The sequence below is a fragment of the Ambystoma mexicanum genome, chromosome 1p (genome assembly GCF_040938575.1).
Source record: "Ambystoma mexicanum isolate Mex_15411 chromosome 1p, UKY_AmexF1_1, whole genome shotgun sequence".
Classification (NCBI taxonomy): Eukaryota; Metazoa; Chordata; class Amphibia; order Caudata; family Ambystomatidae; genus Ambystoma; species Ambystoma mexicanum.
The window spans coordinates 407,742,903-407,760,655 of NC_090921.1; the positions used below are offsets into that span (position 1 = coordinate 407,742,903).

The window sequence follows — 17,753 nt, forward strand, 5'->3', positions numbered from 1 at the left end:
CCGTGCCCTTCCAGTCCCCCCAATGGTCGCAGCTCAGCACAGCTCGGTCTGCAGAGGCTTCACTTTATTACTACCCAGGTTAGACCTGCAGCAACGGAAACAGCCGAAGACTGGGGGAGATGCAAATGCACGGGATACTAAATATTACATAACCCCGGAAAATACACAAAAGCACCTGTGCCACAGATGATCTTTCACATGGGGGTTATCTCGGCAACAGTAACCCATTTCATATTGCACTTTTATATAACTCCCACCCAGTGCTTTAAGTGGGATTGGAAATAGAGGGGGGCCCCTAGTTAGGGTGTGTGGCAATGTTAATAGCTTATGTTATTATATCATGCTATTATAAAACAAGGCCTAATGACTATAAAGGTGCTCCATATATAATAATAGTGCTAATTTGGGTATTTTGCACAACAAAGTTATTTGCCCCTTGGCTTACTTATGGCAACTCATTCTAAGTCACTTCCGTGGTTCCTCCAAGTATCAAAAACTGATGATGCTCCTTGTGTGACATCACTTCTGTTGGAGCAAGCCATATGCAAATTAGGAGGTTTGCCTGTATTTTGCCTATGGGTTGCATTTAAAGGCCCTGAACAGAAGTCTGTTTCACATGAATGGCAGGATTTTAAACACTGAAACAAAAACGGCATGGCCTTTGTTGTGGTTTTTCAAGTTAAATTAAAGAGCCACGTGGGAAGGGGCCTACCCGTCATGACCAACAGACAAGCAGCATTTTAATTTACAAATGAAGCAGGAATCAAAGATCCCTGTCACATGGAAAACATGATTTGTACACATTGAAAACAAAAACGGCCGGCACAGGTGTGTGCAAATAAAAATGGTTTCATAAAGTCAAAAATTGAAAAAAATATATCACTGCTCAACGAAAAATGTCAGGAAAACAAAACATGTGTGCGGGTTGACCAAAAGCAATGTATATTATGTTTCACCTACAAACCTCCAGTGACATTTGAAGAGCCAATTTGTCTTCATGGAAATTGTCAGCCCAAGGCAGTCACATTTGCTGGCTGTAGGCAAAACTTCACAAGGACATCTCCCACTTCCAGCCTGGATGTCACATGTCCCATCTAATGACAAACCACAATAAATATGTCCTGCTTAAGGCTTCGAAATTCAGTGTTCTCCAGACTTGTTGGCTCTGAAAGCATTGACTTCAAGAAAAGTTACCCCCTGGCTTGAGCTTGACTAATATTTGTGAAAATGGGGGCACCCACTTCAAGGAGCCAGCTTCCAGCACAAAGGAGACTGATAAAAAAAAAACTCTGGCCACAGGCTGAGCCAGTGAAAACAAAGGGCCGGAAGGCAGGAGTCAGGGCCATTTGTCCCACATGAAGATTCATAATTCATTTAAAAGGACTATTATCATTTAGGCCTTTTTAACAGCCATTATAAGGCGGATGGATTTCATCTATGGAAACTTATGTAATTTCCAGGCTATTTTGGGGATATCCAATTCATCTTCTTGTAACTCTGAGAACTGTAAGGGCCAGTTAAATTAGGTTTCTGGCTGATCTGAACATGTTCCAAATGTGAGAGTTGGTGAGCGGTGGACATTGAAATTAGGGATGTGCTTAATAACTTACATATTCATAACTGTTGTATTTTTATGGAAATGACAGAAAGGTGCCACATGGCCATGCTACATGATACGGATTTTGTGGCCGCTTATCTAATTCCCCATGATTAGCTGAAACAGAATATATGTTTAGTATGGCAGTTGCTAGTAAAATTATGAAGTTGTGATACATAAATCGTTTTTGCCAAAAAGGTGAAAGGAGAAGAAAGGGCGATTACAATTGGGAATTGCCATATGTTGCTCCACACCCCTAAACCAATCCTGACTTGGAGGGTAGGTTTGGGAGGAGAGAGAAGGGTAACTGCCCAATCCTAGTGGCAGGGATTATTGCAGGCAGATTTAGAAAGAGGTTGTTGCAATAGTCCAGCCTAGAGAGGACCAGAGCTCTGGAGACAGTGAGCTTCTGGGGGAAAGAGAGGAAAAGAAGAATACCTCTAAGGAGGTGCAGCTGGTAGTGTGACTTCTTAGAGACGTCAGAGATGTGAGGAGAGAAGGAGAGTGTGGAGTCGATGATGATCCCGAGGTTTTTAGCCTCACAGGTGGGAGCAGGAAGAGGGCCCAGAGAGTCCGGCCAGAAAATGACAGGGAGTGGGTGTGCTGATGAGGAGAGTCTCAGTCTTACTGGCATTAAGAAAGAGATCATTGGCAGCACACCACTCCTGGATGGCGGACAGACAATCAGAGATGAGTGAGGGGGAAGAGGTGGCTGAAAATGAGTTGAGTGTCATCCGCATAGCACTGGAAGTTGGGATAGAGCATGGCAATGCAGTTGGCAAGATGTGCCAGGTATTGGTTGAACAGCCAGGGAGAGAGAATAGACCCCTAGGGAACACCCTATGTAGAGATAGAGATAAAGGAGAGGAAGGACCCAAGTTGAACCGGGGAATGTCGATCAGAGAGGGAAGAATTCAGCCATGCCAGGGCCTGACCAGTGATCCCCAGGTTATCATGGAGAGGATTGAGCAGGATGGCATGGTTGACCGTATCAAAGGCAAAAGAGAGATCAAGCAAGATGAAAACACAGGGGGTGTTGGAGTCAAGGTTGGAGAGCAGGTCTTCACGGATGTTCAGGAGAGCAGTTTCCATGCTTCTGGCAGCTCTGAAGCCAGACTGATGGTCACGGAGGCAACCAACAGATTCAGTGTGAAGATTAAGCTGGGAGATGGCCAGCTTCTCCAGGAGTTTGGCAAGGAAAGGAGTGATGGAGATTGAGCGATAGTTGGCCAGGCAAGACGGGTCGGTAGAGGGTTTCTTAAGAAGAGGGTGCCGAAGGGAGTGCACAAGGGAGGACGGGAAGACTCCAGTGGTGAAGGAATGGTTGCAGAAGTCGATCAGGGCAGGAGCCAGGGAGTCAATGTGGTCCTTGATGGTTTTGGAGGAGCTGGGGTGAACCTGTTTTGACAAGACATTCATAGATCAGACTTGTCTGGAAAGCTCGTCAGGGGAGAACGGGGGAAAGGCACAGAAGCAGGGAGAACCATAGTGGTTAGGGACCTCCTGCTTAGAGCAAAAGCAGTCTGAGGCACCCAGGGGGTGCATACATTACAAAGGTGACAAAGATACATTTAATAGCCACCAATTATCACAAGATTGATTGATTGATATTTTATTTCTATCGCGCTCGTACACAAGTGTTTCAGAGCTCGACAAGGCAAGGGAGGGGAACAAGGGAGAACAAAACAGCGATCTTACTTGGCCCAGTGACATTGAGAACGCGCAAGTGCATGGGAGAGGGGGGAGAGGAAAAGTGCATGGAAGGGGGGGAGAGGTGGAAAGTGCGAAGCAGAGGAGAAACAGATAAATAACAATAAATAAATAATAAAGGCAACAAACAGTGGTAATGCAGCCAGAAATTTGCAAGTGCTAGGTTTAAGGCAGCAGACAGGATAGGTCCGATATGTGCAGGAAGAAAAAGGGGGGGCTGTATGGGTACAGATACAGACCCCAGTGCAAGGGGTGGCCCGGAGGCAGTGCGGGAGGGTGACAGGATGAGCAGGTACCTGGGCCCAAAAGCCAGAGGGTGGCCAGGTGCATGGTGCCAAGAGAGAACAGATCAGCAGGGGAGAGGGGGAGCGAAGGCAGAAGAAAAGAGGAAGGTCTTGAGGTGCTTCTGGAACCGGAGATGGTTCTCCTCAAGTTTTAGAGTGACAGGGAGGCTGTTCCAGAAGGAGGCCCCAGCCGAAGACAGAGATCTACCCCCAGCTCGTTTCCTAGAAAAACGACTGACCCTGAGTGAGTTGGAGTTAGAGGAGTGAAGAGCTCGAGAGGGGAGGTATTTGCGGAGGGATAGCTGAAGATATTTTGGACCCAGGCCCCAGAAAGCCTTGTGGACAATGCAGAGGGTTTTGAATATAATCCTTGCATCCAATGGGAGCCAGTGAAGAGATTTCAGAGCTGGAGAGATACGATCCCAGGGGTTGAGGCCAAGGACAAGTCTCACAGTCCTGTTCTGAATTAGTTGCAGAGGGCGCAGAGTAGAGGCAGGTAGATTAAGAAAGAGGCTGTTACAATAGTCCAAGCTAGAGAGAACCAGAGCTTGAGATGCCATGAGCTTCTGGGGGAAGGAGAGGAAAGGCAGAGTACCTCTGAATAGGTGCAGTCTGAAATTTGACTTTTTAGAGACCTCAGAGATGTGGGCGGAGAAGGAAAGGGTGGAGTCATAGATGACCCCGAGGTTCTTAGCCTCACAGGTGGGGGTAGGAGGAGTGCCAAGGGAGGCCGGCCAGAGAGTGAGGGGAAAGGGTGGTGAAGGTTTGCCGATGAGGAGGATCTCCGTCTTGCTGGCATTCAGACAAAGATCATTGGCGGCACACCAATCTTGAATGGCAGTTAGGCAATCAGAGATGAGAGAGGGAGAGGAGGTGGCAGAGGGCAGCCTGAAAATGAGTTGAGTGCCGTCAGCGTAGCACTGGAAATTTGAGCAGAAAATGGCAATGCAGTGGGCGAGAGCCAGGTATTGGTTGAAAAGCTAGGGCAAGAGGTGAGACCCCTGGGGAACACCACAGGTAGAGAGGAAGATAGATGAAAGGAAGGACCCAAGTTGGACCTGGGAGGGTCGATCTGAGAGGAAAGAGGTCAGCCAGGCCAGAGCCTGATCAGTGATACCCAAGTTTTCACGGAGACGGTTGAGCAGGATGGTATGGTTGACCGTGTCGAAGGCAGAATAGAGATCGAGGAGGATGAGGACAGAGGGAATGTTAGAGTCAAGGTAGGTGAGCAGATCTTCACGGATGTTTAGGAGAGCAGTTTCCATGCTTCTGGCAGCTCTGAAGCCAGACTGGTGGTCATGGAGACAGCCAACAGAATTGGAATGAAGTCAAAGCTGAGAGATGGCCAACTTTTCCAGGAGTTTGCCAAGAAAGGGAGTAATGGAAATTGGGCGATAGTTAGCTGGACAAGAAGGATCAGCTGTGGGTTTCTTGAGAAGAGGATGCACAAAGGAGTGCTTCAGAGGGGAGGGGAAGGATCCAGAGGCAAAGGAGTGGTTACAAAAATCAGCAAGGGCCGGAGCGAAGGTGTCAATGTGGTCCTTGATGCTTTTAGAGGAACAGGGATGAACCTGTTTTGAAGAGGCTTTCATAGATCAGACTTGTCGAGCAACCTCGTCAGGGGTGAAAAGAGGAAAGGACAAGAAGGATGGTGGGAGGGTGGCTAAAGGAGGGTCAGCAAGCACAGATGGAGAGGGAAGAGGAGGAGGGGCGGGCCAGGATGTGCCACTTTTTTTTTTACCTCCTTGCTGCAGCGAGGAGGTAATGATATAAATGGGTGCATTAGCACCCTATTGTTGTTAAATGTGGTCCGCTGCCGCAGGCGCATTCAACAACAATGAGCGCCTGCCACGCCTTCTCCCAACATGCCAGCTCAGCCCTTGAAAGACTCTGCCGAGCTGGCGCGGTTGGGGGCTAATGGCGCCTTTTGATATCAAGAGCGCAGGCGCTTCCAACAGCAACAGCGTGCCTTCTCCCACCACGCTAGCTCGGGGGAACCCTTGAAAGACTCCCTGACCTGGAGCGGGGGGCTAAAGGCGCCCCGGGGGGCGTGGCGGCATGGGCGTTCGCCCGGCTCGCCCCCTTCCTAAGGCCGGGCCTGATGCCCCACCACGGGAGCCTCAGATGGCCAACCATCATGTACAATGGGCCCGACACATCTTCAGCCGGGCCTGGCCACCACCATGGCCTATGTGAAGAATCATCTGTGGCTCAGTGGCTTTTGAGTATTTCCTACATCTGCTGCGCCCTGGCTGCTTTGCTCTGCTCTCGCTTCCGCGGCAGAATACTTTGTTATTTTATGTGTACTTGGGTTACCTGCCGCATCAGTGTCCCTAGTACCTGCAATTGCGCTATATGTCTGTGAAGGGACCTCGTGGCGCAAGCCTCTGACTCCAGATCAGAGAAGGCTGCGTGGCCCGCAGGGTCTTTTGTGCCCTATATGTCAGAGCGATAGCTATTCCCTCACTAGGAACAGAGGCTTTTTCATAGGGCCCTTCTCTCCGGCCGTTGGTGCATTTTAGGGCAGTACTGCTGCACCCAGTGCCAGGGGAGAAGTGCACAGTGCTGCTAAGAGCCCCACTGCCCACCACATGTTGCGGGATATTGGTGCCATGTCAGGCCACATCTATTGTCTATGAGCACAGATATCAGCCGCACACCCTCATGCCCACATGTTTCCGGTCACCCCTACACCATTAGCAAACCGTTTTCAGATGTTAAAGCCGTTTGGGGTGCAGACGCACCCGCTGCTATAAATACTTTGTGTATCAGTATGGAGGCAGCGTCATTGTGGGTCCTCTCTGCTCTCAGCATCCGACGTTTCTGTTTAATGGGGTAAAGGGAGGCTCCAAGAGGTAGAAAAAGAACTCGTCCCTGGGTGGGCTTGAACCACCAACCTTTCGGTTAACAGCCGAACGCGCTAACCGATTGCGACACAGAGACGGGCGAGAGCAATTGTTTCCTGAGCAGATGTCACGCTGTGATAGCAGAGCACGCATGGATATAGAGCTTGTTTATATGTATCATGTTTAGGAATGCATGGAGATCCTATAGCAACACAGACACGTGCGTTCCTGCTCCTCCCGTGTGCAAACCAGTCCATGAAACCCTGGTCTGAGTTTCCACGTGTCCTCTTCTCTTTGTCCAACAACTCCTTTCAGAATGGTGGCAATTCGACCAGATACACACATTTATGAGAACAATATCCATTGCTTTTGGGAGACACCAGTCAATTCCAGGTTTTCGTTTTGCATTCTGGGACTTGTAGTCGTGGATGTCCCCATTATAAATCCAGAACTGGACTTTGCCTCCCAAATGGAGTGGATAATGTTGGCATGTATGCAAACAAACAGAAAAAAACGTGCCCTTGGCATATCTGCCCCATTACCCCCACGCCCCTCTTCCTCATCCAATGCTTGCATATGAGGGCATCAACCTCCTCGACAGGAACCCTTTTCTATTCCTTCATTTGTTCATGCCTCTCCTATTCCTGGGAGTGTAACTCTCCCTTACTCCTGCATGCCTTCGTTTTTTTTAATAATTGCTGCCTGAAGGCAGGGACTCTGGTGGTGGGAGGTGGTGGGGGCGGGGAGCTGTGATACTTACCGGCTAAGTGTACAATAAAAAAGAAGCAATGGTTAGAGACCGGGGTCCGTTTCTAGAGGAACATGTCTGTGCATGACTTTTGTGCAGTATTGGCTAAAAACGACCTCACAATTTACGATAAATACATTTTCATATTGCGATACAAAAAACAAGGCAGACTTGACCCCGACGTGATTTGAACACGCAACCTTCTGATCTGGAGTCAGACGCGCTACCGTTGCGCCACGAGGTCCCGCACCAGGAAAGTGCCCACACTCTGTGGACTGGTGACATTGAGGGCGCATACATGGACACAACATATATAACGCCCAACACACACTGCCTTGTGCGCGAGATAAATGACAGTCAGGCCGCCGGTTTTTTGTAATGTTGTGCGCCCCGTGCCCTTCCAGTCCCCCCAATGGTCGCAGCTCAGCACAGCTCGGTCTGCAGAGGCTTCACTTTATTACTACCCAGGTTAGACCTGCAGCGACGGAAACAGCCGAAGACTGGGGGAGATGCAAATGCACGGGATACTAAATATTACATAACCCCGGAAAATACACAAAAGCACCTGTGCCACAGATGATCTTTCACATGGGGGTTATCTCGGCAACAGTAACCCATTTCATATTGCCCTTTTATATAACTCCCACCCAGTGCTTTAAGTGGGATTGGAAATAGAGGGGGGCCCCTAGTTAGGGTGTGTGGCAATGTTAATAGCTTATGTTATTATATCATGCTATTATAAAACAAGGCCTAATGACTATAAAGGTGCTCCATATATAATAATAGTGCTAATTTGGGTATTTTGCACAACAAAGTTATTTGCCCCTTGGCTTACTTATGGCAACTCATTCTAAGTCACTTCCGTGGTTCCTCCAAGTATCAAAAACTGATGATGCTCCTTGTAATGTCCTTTTGTGTGACATCACTTCTGTTGGAGCAAGCCATATGCAAATTAGGAGGTTTGCCTCTATTTTGCCTATGGGTTGCATTTAAAGGCCCTGAACAGAAGTCTGTTTCACATGAATGGCAGGATTTTAAACACTGAAACAAAAACGGCATGGCCTTTGTTGTGGTTTTTCAAGTTAAATTAAAGAGCCACGTGGGAAGGGGCCTACCCGTCATGACCAACAGACAAGCAGCATTTTAATTTACAAATGAAGGAGGAATCAAAGATCCCTGTCACATGGAAAACATGATTTGTACACATTGAAAACAAAAACGGCCGGCACAGGTGTGTGCAAATAAAAATGGTTTCATAAAGTCAAAAATTGAATAAAATATATCACTGCTCAACGAAAAATGTCAGGAAAACAAAACATGTGTGCGGGTTGACCAAAAGCAATGTATATTATGTTTCACCTACAAACCTCCAGTGACATTTGAAGAGCCAATTTGTCTGCATGGAAATTGTCAGCCCAAGGCAGTCACATTTGCTGGCTGTAGGCAAAGCTTCACAAGGACATCTCCCACTTCCAGCCTGGATGTCACATGTCCCATCTAATGACAAACCACAATAAATATGTCCTGCTTAAGGCTTCGAAATTCAGTGTTCTCCAGACTTGTTGGCTCTGAAAGCATTGACTTCAAGAAAAGTTACCCCCTGGCTTGAGCTTGACTAATATTTGTGAAAATGGGGGCACCCACTTCAAGGAGCCAGCTTCCAGCACAAAGGAGACTGATAAAAAAAAAACTCTGGCCACAGGCTGAGCCAGTGAAAACAAAGGGCCGGAAGGCAGGAGTCAGGGCCATTTGTCCCACATGAAGATTCATAATTCATTTAAAAGGACTATTATCATTTAGGCCTTTTTAACAGCCATTATAAGGCGGATGGATTTCATCTATGGAAACTTATGTAATTTCCAGGCTATTTTGGGGATATCCAATTCATCTTCTTGTAACTCTGAGAACTGTAAGGGCCAGTTAAATTAGGTTTCTGGCTGATCTGAACATGTTCCAAATGTGAGAGTTGGTGAGCGGTGGACATTGAAATTAGGGATGTGCTTAATAACTTACATATTCATAACTGTTGTATTTTTATGGAAATGACAGAAAGGTGCCACATGGCCATGCTACATGATACGGATTTTGTGGCCGCTTATCTAATTCCCCATGATTAGCTGAAACAGAATATATGTTTAGTATGGCAGTTGCTAGTAAAATTATGAAGTTGTGATACATAAATCGTTTTTGCCAAAAAGGTGAAAGGAGAAGAAAGGGCGATTACAATTGGGAATTGCCATATGTTGCTCCACACCCCTAAACCAATCCTGACTTGGAGGGTAGGTTTGGGAGGAGAGAGAAGGGTAACTGCCCAATCCTAGTGGCAGGGATTATTGCAGGCAGATTTAGAAAGATGTTGTTGCAATAGTCCAGCCTAGTGAGGACCAGAGCTCTGGAGACAGTGAGCTTCTGGGGGAAAGAGAGGAAAAGAAGAATACCTCTAAGGAGGTGCAGCTGGTAGTGTGACTTCTTAGAGACGTCAGAGATGTGAGGAGAGAAGGAGAGTGTGGAGTCGATGATGATCCCGAGGTTTTTAGCCTCACAGGTGGGAGCAGGAAGAGGGCCCAGAGAGTCCGGCCAGAAAATGACAGGGAGTGGGTGTGCTGATGAGGAGAGTCTCAGTCTTACTGGCATTAAGAAAGAGATCATTGGCAGCACACCACTCCTGGATGGCGGACAGACAATCAGAGATGAGTGAGGGGGAAGAGGTGGCTGAAAATGAGTTGAGTGTCATCCGCATAGCACTGGAAGTTGGGATAGAGCATGGCAATGCAGTTGGCAAGATGTGCCAGGTATTGGTTGAACAGCCAGGGAGAGAGGTTAGACCCCTGGGGAACACCCTAGGTAGAGATAGAGATAAAGGAGAGGAAGGACCCAAGTTGAACCGGGGAATGTCGATCAGAGAGGAAAGAATTCAGCCATGCCAGGGCCTGACCAGTGATCCCCAGGTTATCATGGAGAGGATTGAGCAGGATGGCATGGTTGACCGTATCAAAGGCAAAAGAGAGATCAAGCAAGATGAAAACACAGGGGGTGTTGGAGTCAAGGTTGGAGAGCAGGTCTTCGCGGATGTTCAGGAGAGCAGTTTCCATGCTTCTGGCAGCTCTGAAGCCAGATTGATGGTCACGGAGGCAACCAACAGATTCAGTGTGAAGATTAAGCTGGGAGATGACCAGCTTCTCCAGGAGTTTGGCAAGGAAAGGAGTGATGGAGATTGAGCGATAGTTGGCCAGGCAAGACGGGTCGGTAGAGGGTTTCTTAAGAAGAGGGTGCCGAAGGGAGTGCACAAGGGAGGACGGGAAGACTCCAGTGGTGAAGGAATGGTTGCAGAAGTCGATCAGGGCAGGAGCCAGGGAGTCGATGTGGTCCTTGATGGTTTTGGAGGAGCTGGGGTGAACCTGTTTTGACAAGACATTCATAGATCAGACTTGTCTGGAAAGCTCGTCAGGGGAGAACGGGGGAAAGGCACAGAAGCAGGGAGAACCATAGTGGTTAGGGACCTCCTGCTTAGAGCAAAAACAGTCTGAGGCACCCATGGGGTGCATACATTACAAAGGTGACAAAGATACATTTAATAGCCACCAATTATCACAAGATTGATTGATTGATATTTTATTTCTATCGCGCTCGTACACAAGTGTTTCAGAGCTCGACAAGGCAAGGGAGGGGAACAGGGGAGAACAAAACAGCGATCTTACTTGGCCCAGTGACATTGAGAATGCGCAAGTGCATGGGAGAGGGGGGAGAGGAAAAGTGCATGGAAGGGGGGGAGAGGTGGAAAGTGCGAAGCAGAGGAGAAACAGATAAATAACAATAAATAAATAATAAAGGCAACAAACAGTGGTAATGCAGCCAGAAATTTGCAAGTGCTAGGTTTAAGGCAGCAGACAAGATAGGTCCGATATGTGCAGGAAGAAAAGGGGGGGGCTGTATGGGTACAGATACAGACCCCAGTGCAAGGGGTGGCCCGGAGGCAGTGCGGGAGGGTGACAGGATGAGCAGGTACCTGGGCCCAAAAGCCAGAGGGTGGCCAGGTGCATGGTGCCAAGAGAGAACAGATCAGCAGGGGAGAGGGGGAGCGAAGGCAGAAGAAAAGAGGAAGGTCTTGAGGTGCTTCTGGAACCGGAGATGGTTCTCCTCAAGTTTTAGAGTGACAGGGAGGCTGTTCCAGAAGGAGGCCCCAGCCGAAGACAAAGATCTACCCCAAGCTCGTTTCCTAGAAAAACGACTGACCCTGAGTGAGTTGGAGTTAGAGGAGTGAAGAGCTCGAGAGGGGAGGTATTTGCGGAGGGATAGCTGAAGATATTTTGGACCCAGGCCCCAGAAAGCCTTGTGGACAATGCAGAGGGTTTTGAATATAATCCTTGCATCCAATGGGAGCCAGTGAAGAGATTTCAGAGCTGGAGAGATACGATCCCAGGGGTTGAGGCCAAGGACAAGTCTCACAGTCCTGTTCTGAATTAGTTGCAGAGGGCGCAGAGTAGAGGCAGGTAGATTTAGAAAGAGGCTGTTACAATAGTCCAAGCTAGAGAGAACCAGAGCTTGAGATGCCATGAGCTTCTGGGGGAAGGAGAGGAAAGGCAGAGTACCTCTGAATAGGTGCAGTCTGAAATTTGACTTTTTAGAGACCTCAGAGATGTGGGCGGAGAAGGAAAGGGTGGAGTCATAGATGACCCCGAGGTTCTTAGCCTCACAGGTGGGGGTAGGAGGAGTGCCAAGGGAGGCCGGCCAGAGAGTGAGGGGAAAGGGTGGTGAAGGTTTGCCGATGAGGAGGATCTCCGTCTTGCTGGCATTCAGACAAAGATCATTGGCGGCACACCAATCTTGAATGGCAGTTAGGCAATCAGAGATGAGAGAGGGAGAGGAGGTGGCAGAGGGCAGCCTGAAAATGAGTTGAGTGCCGTCAGCGTAGCACTGGAAATTTGAGCAGAAAATGGCAATGCAGTGGGCGAGAGCCAGGTATTGGTTGAAAAGCTAGGGCAAGAGGTGAGACCCCTGGGGAACACCACAGGTAGAGAGGAAGATAGATGAAAGGAAGGACCCAAGTTGGACCTGGGAGGGTCGATCTGAGAGGAAAGAGGTCAGCCAGGCCAGAGCCTGATCAGTGATACCCAAGTTTTCACGGAGACGGTTGAGCAGGATGGTATGGTTGACCGTGTCGAAGGCAGAATAGAGATCGAGGAGGATGAGGACAGAGGGAATGTTAGAGTCAAGGTAGGTGAGCAGATCTTCACGGATGTTTAGGAGAGCAGTTTCCATGCTTCTGGCAGCTCTGAAGCCAGACTGGTGGTCATGGAGACAGCCAACAGAATTGGAATGAAGTCAAAGCTGAGAGATGGCCAACTTTTCCAGGAGTTTGCCAAGAAAGGGAGTAATGGAAATTGGGCGATAGTTAGCTGGACAAGAAGGATCAGCTGTGGGTTTCTTGAGAAGAGGATGCACAAAGGAGTGCTTCAGAGGGGAGGGGAAGGATCCAGAGGCAAAGGAGTGGTTACAAAAATCAGCAAGGGCCGGAGCGAAGGTGTCAATGTGGTCCTTGATGCTTTTAGAGGAACAGGGATGAACCTGTTTTGAAGAGGCTTTCATAGATCAGACTTGTCGAGCAACCTCGTCAGGGGTGAAAAGAGGAAAGGACAAGAAGGATGGTGGGAGGGTGGCTAAAGGAGGGTCAGCAAGCACAGATGGAGAGGGAAGAGGAGGAGGGGCGGGCCAGGATGTGCCACTTTTTTTTACCTCCTCGCTGCAGCGAGGAGGTAATGATATAAATGGGTGCATTAGAACCCTATTGTTGTTAAATGCGGTCCGCTGCCGCAGGCGCATTCAACAACAATGAGCGCCTGCCACGCCTTCTCCCAACATGCCAGCTCAGCCCTTGAAAGACTCTGCCGAGCTGGCGCGGTTGGGGGCTAATGGCGCCTTTTGATATCAAGAGCGCAGTCGCTTCCAACAGCAACAGCGTGCCTTCTCCCACCACGCTAGCTCGGGGGAACCCTTGAAAGACTCCCCGACCTGGAGCGGGGGGCTAAAGGCGCCCCGGGGGGCGTGGCGGCATGGGCGTTCGCCCGGCTCGCCCCCTTCCTAAGGCCGGGCCTGATGCCCCACCACGGGAGCCTCAGATGGCCAACCATCATGTACAATGGGCCCGACACATCTTCAGCCGGGCCTGGCCACCACCATGGCCTATGTGAAGAATCATCTGTGGCTCAGTGGCTTTTGAGTATTTCCTACATCTGCTGCGCCCTGGCTGCTTTGCTCTGCTCTCGCTTCCGCGGCAGAATACTTTGTTATTTTATGTGTACTTGGGTTACCTGCCGCATCAGTGTCCCTAGTACCTGCAATTGCGCTATATGTCTGTGAAGGGACCTCGTGGCGCAAGCCTCTGACTCCAGATCAGAGAAGGCTGCGTGGCCCGCGGGGTCTTTTGTGCCCTATATGTCAGAGCGATAGCTATTCCCTCACTAGGAACAGAGGCTTTTTCATAGGGCCCTTCTCTCCGGCCGTTGGTGCATTTTAGGGCAGTACTGCTGCACCCAGTGCCAGGGGAGAAGTGCACAGTGCTGCTAAGAGCCCCACTGCCCACCACATGTTGCGGGATATTGGTGCCATGTCAGGCCACATCTATTGTCTATGAGCACAGATATCAGCCGCACACCCTCATGCCCACATGTTTCCGGTCACCCCTACACCATTAGCAAACCGTTTTCAGATGTTAAATCCGTTTGGGGTGCAGACGCACCCGCTGCTATAAATACTTTGTGTATCAGTATGGAGGCAGCGTCATTGTGGGTCCTCTCTGCTCTCAGCATCCGACGTTGCTGTTTAATGGGGTAAAGGGAGGCTCCAAGAGGTAGAAAAAGAACTCGTCCCTGGGTGGGCTTGAACCACCAACCTTTCGGTTAACAGCCGAACGCGCTAACCGATTGCGCCACAGAGACGGGCGAGAGCAGTTGTTTCCTGAGCAGATGTCATGCTGTGATAGCAGAGCACGCATGGATATAGAGCTTGTTTATATGTATCATGTTTAGGAATGCATGGAGATCCTATAGCAACACAGACACGTGCGTTCCTGCTCCTCCCGTGTGCAAACCAGTCCATGAAACCCTGGTCTGAGTTTCCACGTGTCCTCTTCTCTTTGTCCAACAACTCCTTTCAGAATGGTGGCAATTCGACCAGATACACACATTTATGAGAACAATATCCATTGCTTTTGGGAGACACCAGTCAATTCCAGGTTTTCGTTTTGCATTCTGGGACTTGTAGTCGTGGATGTCCCCATTATAAATCCAGAACTGGACTTTGCCTCCCAAATGGAGTGGATAATGTTGGCATGTATGCAAACAAACAGAAGAAAACGTGCCCTTGGCATATCTGCCCCATTACCCCCACGCCCCTCTTCCTCATCCAATGCTTGCATATGAGGGCATCAACCTCCTCGACAGGAACCCTTTTCTATTCCTTCATTTGTTCATGCCTCTCCTATTCCTGGGAGTGTAACTCTCCCTTACTCCTGCATGCCTTCGTTTTTTTTTATAATTGCTGCCTGAAGGCAGGGACTCTGGTGGTGGGAGGTGGTGGGGGCGGGGAGCTGTGATACTTACCGGCTAAGTGTACAATAAAAAAGAAGCAATGGTTAGAGACCGGGGTCCGTTTCTAGAGGAACATGTCTGTGCATGACTTTTGTGCAGTATTGGCTAAAAACGACCTCACAATTTACGATAAATACATTTTCATATTGCGATACAAAAAACAAGGCAGACTTGACCCCGACGTGATATGAACACGCAACCTTCTGATCTGGAGTCAGACGCGCTACCGTTGCGCCACGAGGTCCCGCACCAGGAAAGTGCCCACACTCTGTGGACTGGTGACATTGAGGGCGCATACATGGACACAACATATATAACGCCCAACACACTCTGCCTTGTGCGCGAGATAAATGACAGTCAGGCCGCCGGTGTTTTGTAATGTTGTGCGCCCCGTGCCCTTCCAGTCCCCCCAATGGTCGCAGCTCAGCACAGCTCGGTCTGCAGAGGCTTCACTTTATTACTACCCAGGTTAGACCTGCAGCAACGGAAACAGCCGAAGACTGGGGGAGATGCAAATGCACGGGATACTAAATATTACATAACCCCGGAAAATACACAAAAGCACCTGTGCCACAGATGATCTTTCACATGGGGGTTATCTCGGCAACAGTAACCCATTTCATATTGCACTTTTATATAACTCCCACCCAGTGCTTTAAGTGGGATTGGAAATAGAGGGGGGCCCCTAGTTAGGGTGTGTGGCAATGTTAATAGCTTATGTTATTATATCATGCTATTATAAAACAAGGCCTAATGACTATAAAGGTGCTCCATATATAATAATAGTGCTAATTTGGGTATTTTGCACAACAAAGTTATTTGCCCCTTGGCTTACTTATGGCAACTCATTCTAAGTCACTTCCGTGGTTCCTCCAAGTATCAAAAACTGATGATGCTCCTTGTGTGACATCACTTCTGTTGGAGCAAGCCATATGCAAATTAGGAGGTTTGCCTGTATTTTGCCTATGGGTTGCATTTAAAGGCCCTGAACAGAAGTCTGTTTCACATGAATGGCAGGATTTTAAACACTGAAACAAAAACGGCATGGCCTTTGTTGTGGTTTTTCAAGTTAAATTAAAGAGCCACGTGGGAAGGGGCCTACCCGTCATGACCAACAGACAAGCAGCATTTTAATTTACAAATGAAGCAGGAATCAAAGATCCCTGTCACATGGAAAACATGATTTGTACACATTGAAAACAAAAACGGCCGGCACAGGTGTGTGCAAATAAAAATGGTTTCATAAAGTCAAAAATTGAAAAAAATATATCACTGCTCAACGAAAAATGTCAGGAAAACAAAACATGTGTGCGGGTTGACCAAAAGCAATGTATATTATGTTTCACCTACAAACCTCCAGTGACATTTGAAGAGCCAATTTGTCTTCATGGAAATTGTCAGCCCAAGGCAGTCACATTTGCTGGCTGTAGGCAAAACTTCACAAGGACATCTCCCACTTCCAGCCTGGATGTCACATGTCCCATCTAATGACAAACCACAATAAATATGTCCTGCTTAAGGCTTCGAAATTCAGTGTTCTCCAGACTTGTTGGCTCTGAAAGCATTGACTTCAAGAAAAGTTACCCCCTGGCTTGAGCTTGACTAATATTTGTGAAAATGGGGGCACCCACTTCAAGGAGCCAGCTTCCAGCACAAAGGAGACTGATAAAAAAAAAACTCTGGCCACAGGCTGAGCCAGTGAAAACAAAGGGCCGGAAGGCAGGAGTCAGGGCCATTTGTCCCACATGAAGATTCATAATTCATTTAAAAGGACTATTATCATTTAGGCCTTTTTAACAGCCATTATAAGGCGGATGGATTTCATCTATGGAAACTTATGTAATTTCCAGGCTATTTTGGGGATATCCAATTCATCTTCTTGTAACTCTGAGAACTGTAAGGGCCAGTTAAATTAGGTTTCTGGCTGATCTGAACATGTTCCAAATGTGAGAGTTGGTGAGCGGTGGACATTGAAATTAGGGATGTGCTTAATAACTTACATATTCATAACTGTTGTATTTTTATGGAAATGACAGAAAGGTGCCACATGGCCATGCTACATGATACGGATTTTGTGGCCGCTTATCTAATTCCCCATGATTAGCTGAAACAGAATATATGTTTAGTATGGCAGTTGCTAGTAAAATTATGAAGTTGTGATACATAAATCGTTTTTGCCAAAAAGGTGAAAGGAGAAGAAAGGGCGATTACAATTGGGAATTGCCATATGTTGCTCCACACCCCTAAACCAATCCTGACTTGGAGGGTAGGTTTGGGAGGAGAGAGAAGGGTAACTGCCCAATCCTAGTGGCAGGGATTATTGCAGGCAGATTTAGAAAGATGTTGTTGCAATAGTCCAGCCTAGTGAGGACCAGAGCTCTGGAGACAGTGAGCTTCTGGGGGAAAGAGAGGAAAAGAAGAATACCTCTAAGGAGGTGCAGCTGGTAGTGTGACTTCTTAGAGACGTCAGAGATGTGAGGAGAGAAGGAGAGTGTGGAGTCGATGATGATCCCGAGGTTTTTAGCCTCACAGGTGGGAGCAGGAAGAGGGCCCAGAGAGTCCGGCCAGAAAATGACAGGGAGTGGGTGTGCTGATGAGGAGAGTCTCAGTCTTACTGGCATTAAGAAAGAGATCATTGGCAGCACACCACTCCTGGATGGCGGACAGACAATCAGAGATGAGTGAGGGGGAAGAGGTGGCTGAAAATGAGTTGAGTGTCATCCGCATAGCACTGGAAGTTGGGATAGAGCATGGCAATGCAGTTGGCAAGATGTGCCAGGTATTGGTTGAACAGCCAGGGAGAGAGGTTAGACCCCTGGGGAACACCCTAGGTAGAGATAGAGATAAAGGAGAGGAAGGACCCAAGTTGAACCGGGGAATGTCGATCAGAGAGGAAAGAATTCAGCCATGCCAGGGCCTGACCAGTGATCCCCAGGTTATCATGGAGAGGATTGAGCAGGATGGCATGGTTGACCGTATCAA

General features: G+C 48.4%; 1 protein-coding gene and 4 non-coding genes across 6 annotated transcripts in view; 1 reads left to right on the forward strand and 4 right to left on the reverse strand.

Moving 5' to 3' along the window:
* The window catches only part of LOC138571570 (tetraspanin-33-like), a 935,706-nt gene that overhangs the window by 502,105 nt on the left and 415,848 nt on the right, over window positions 1–17,753 (forward strand). The gene's annotated exons all lie outside the window — the stretch shown is intronic.
* On the reverse strand, window positions 6,461–6,534 carry TRNAN-GUU (transfer RNA asparagine (anticodon GUU)). Its single transcript has one exon. It is a non-coding gene; the product is annotated as a tRNA-Asn (tRNA).
* On the reverse strand, window positions 7,358–7,429 carry TRNAW-CCA (transfer RNA tryptophan (anticodon CCA)). The gene has a single exon. It is a non-coding gene; the product is annotated as a tRNA-Trp (tRNA).
* On the reverse strand, window positions 14,047–14,120 carry TRNAN-GUU (transfer RNA asparagine (anticodon GUU)). The gene has a single exon. It is a non-coding gene; the product is annotated as a tRNA-Asn (tRNA).
* On the reverse strand, window positions 14,944–15,015 carry TRNAW-CCA (transfer RNA tryptophan (anticodon CCA)). The gene has a single exon. It is a non-coding gene; the product is annotated as a tRNA-Trp (tRNA).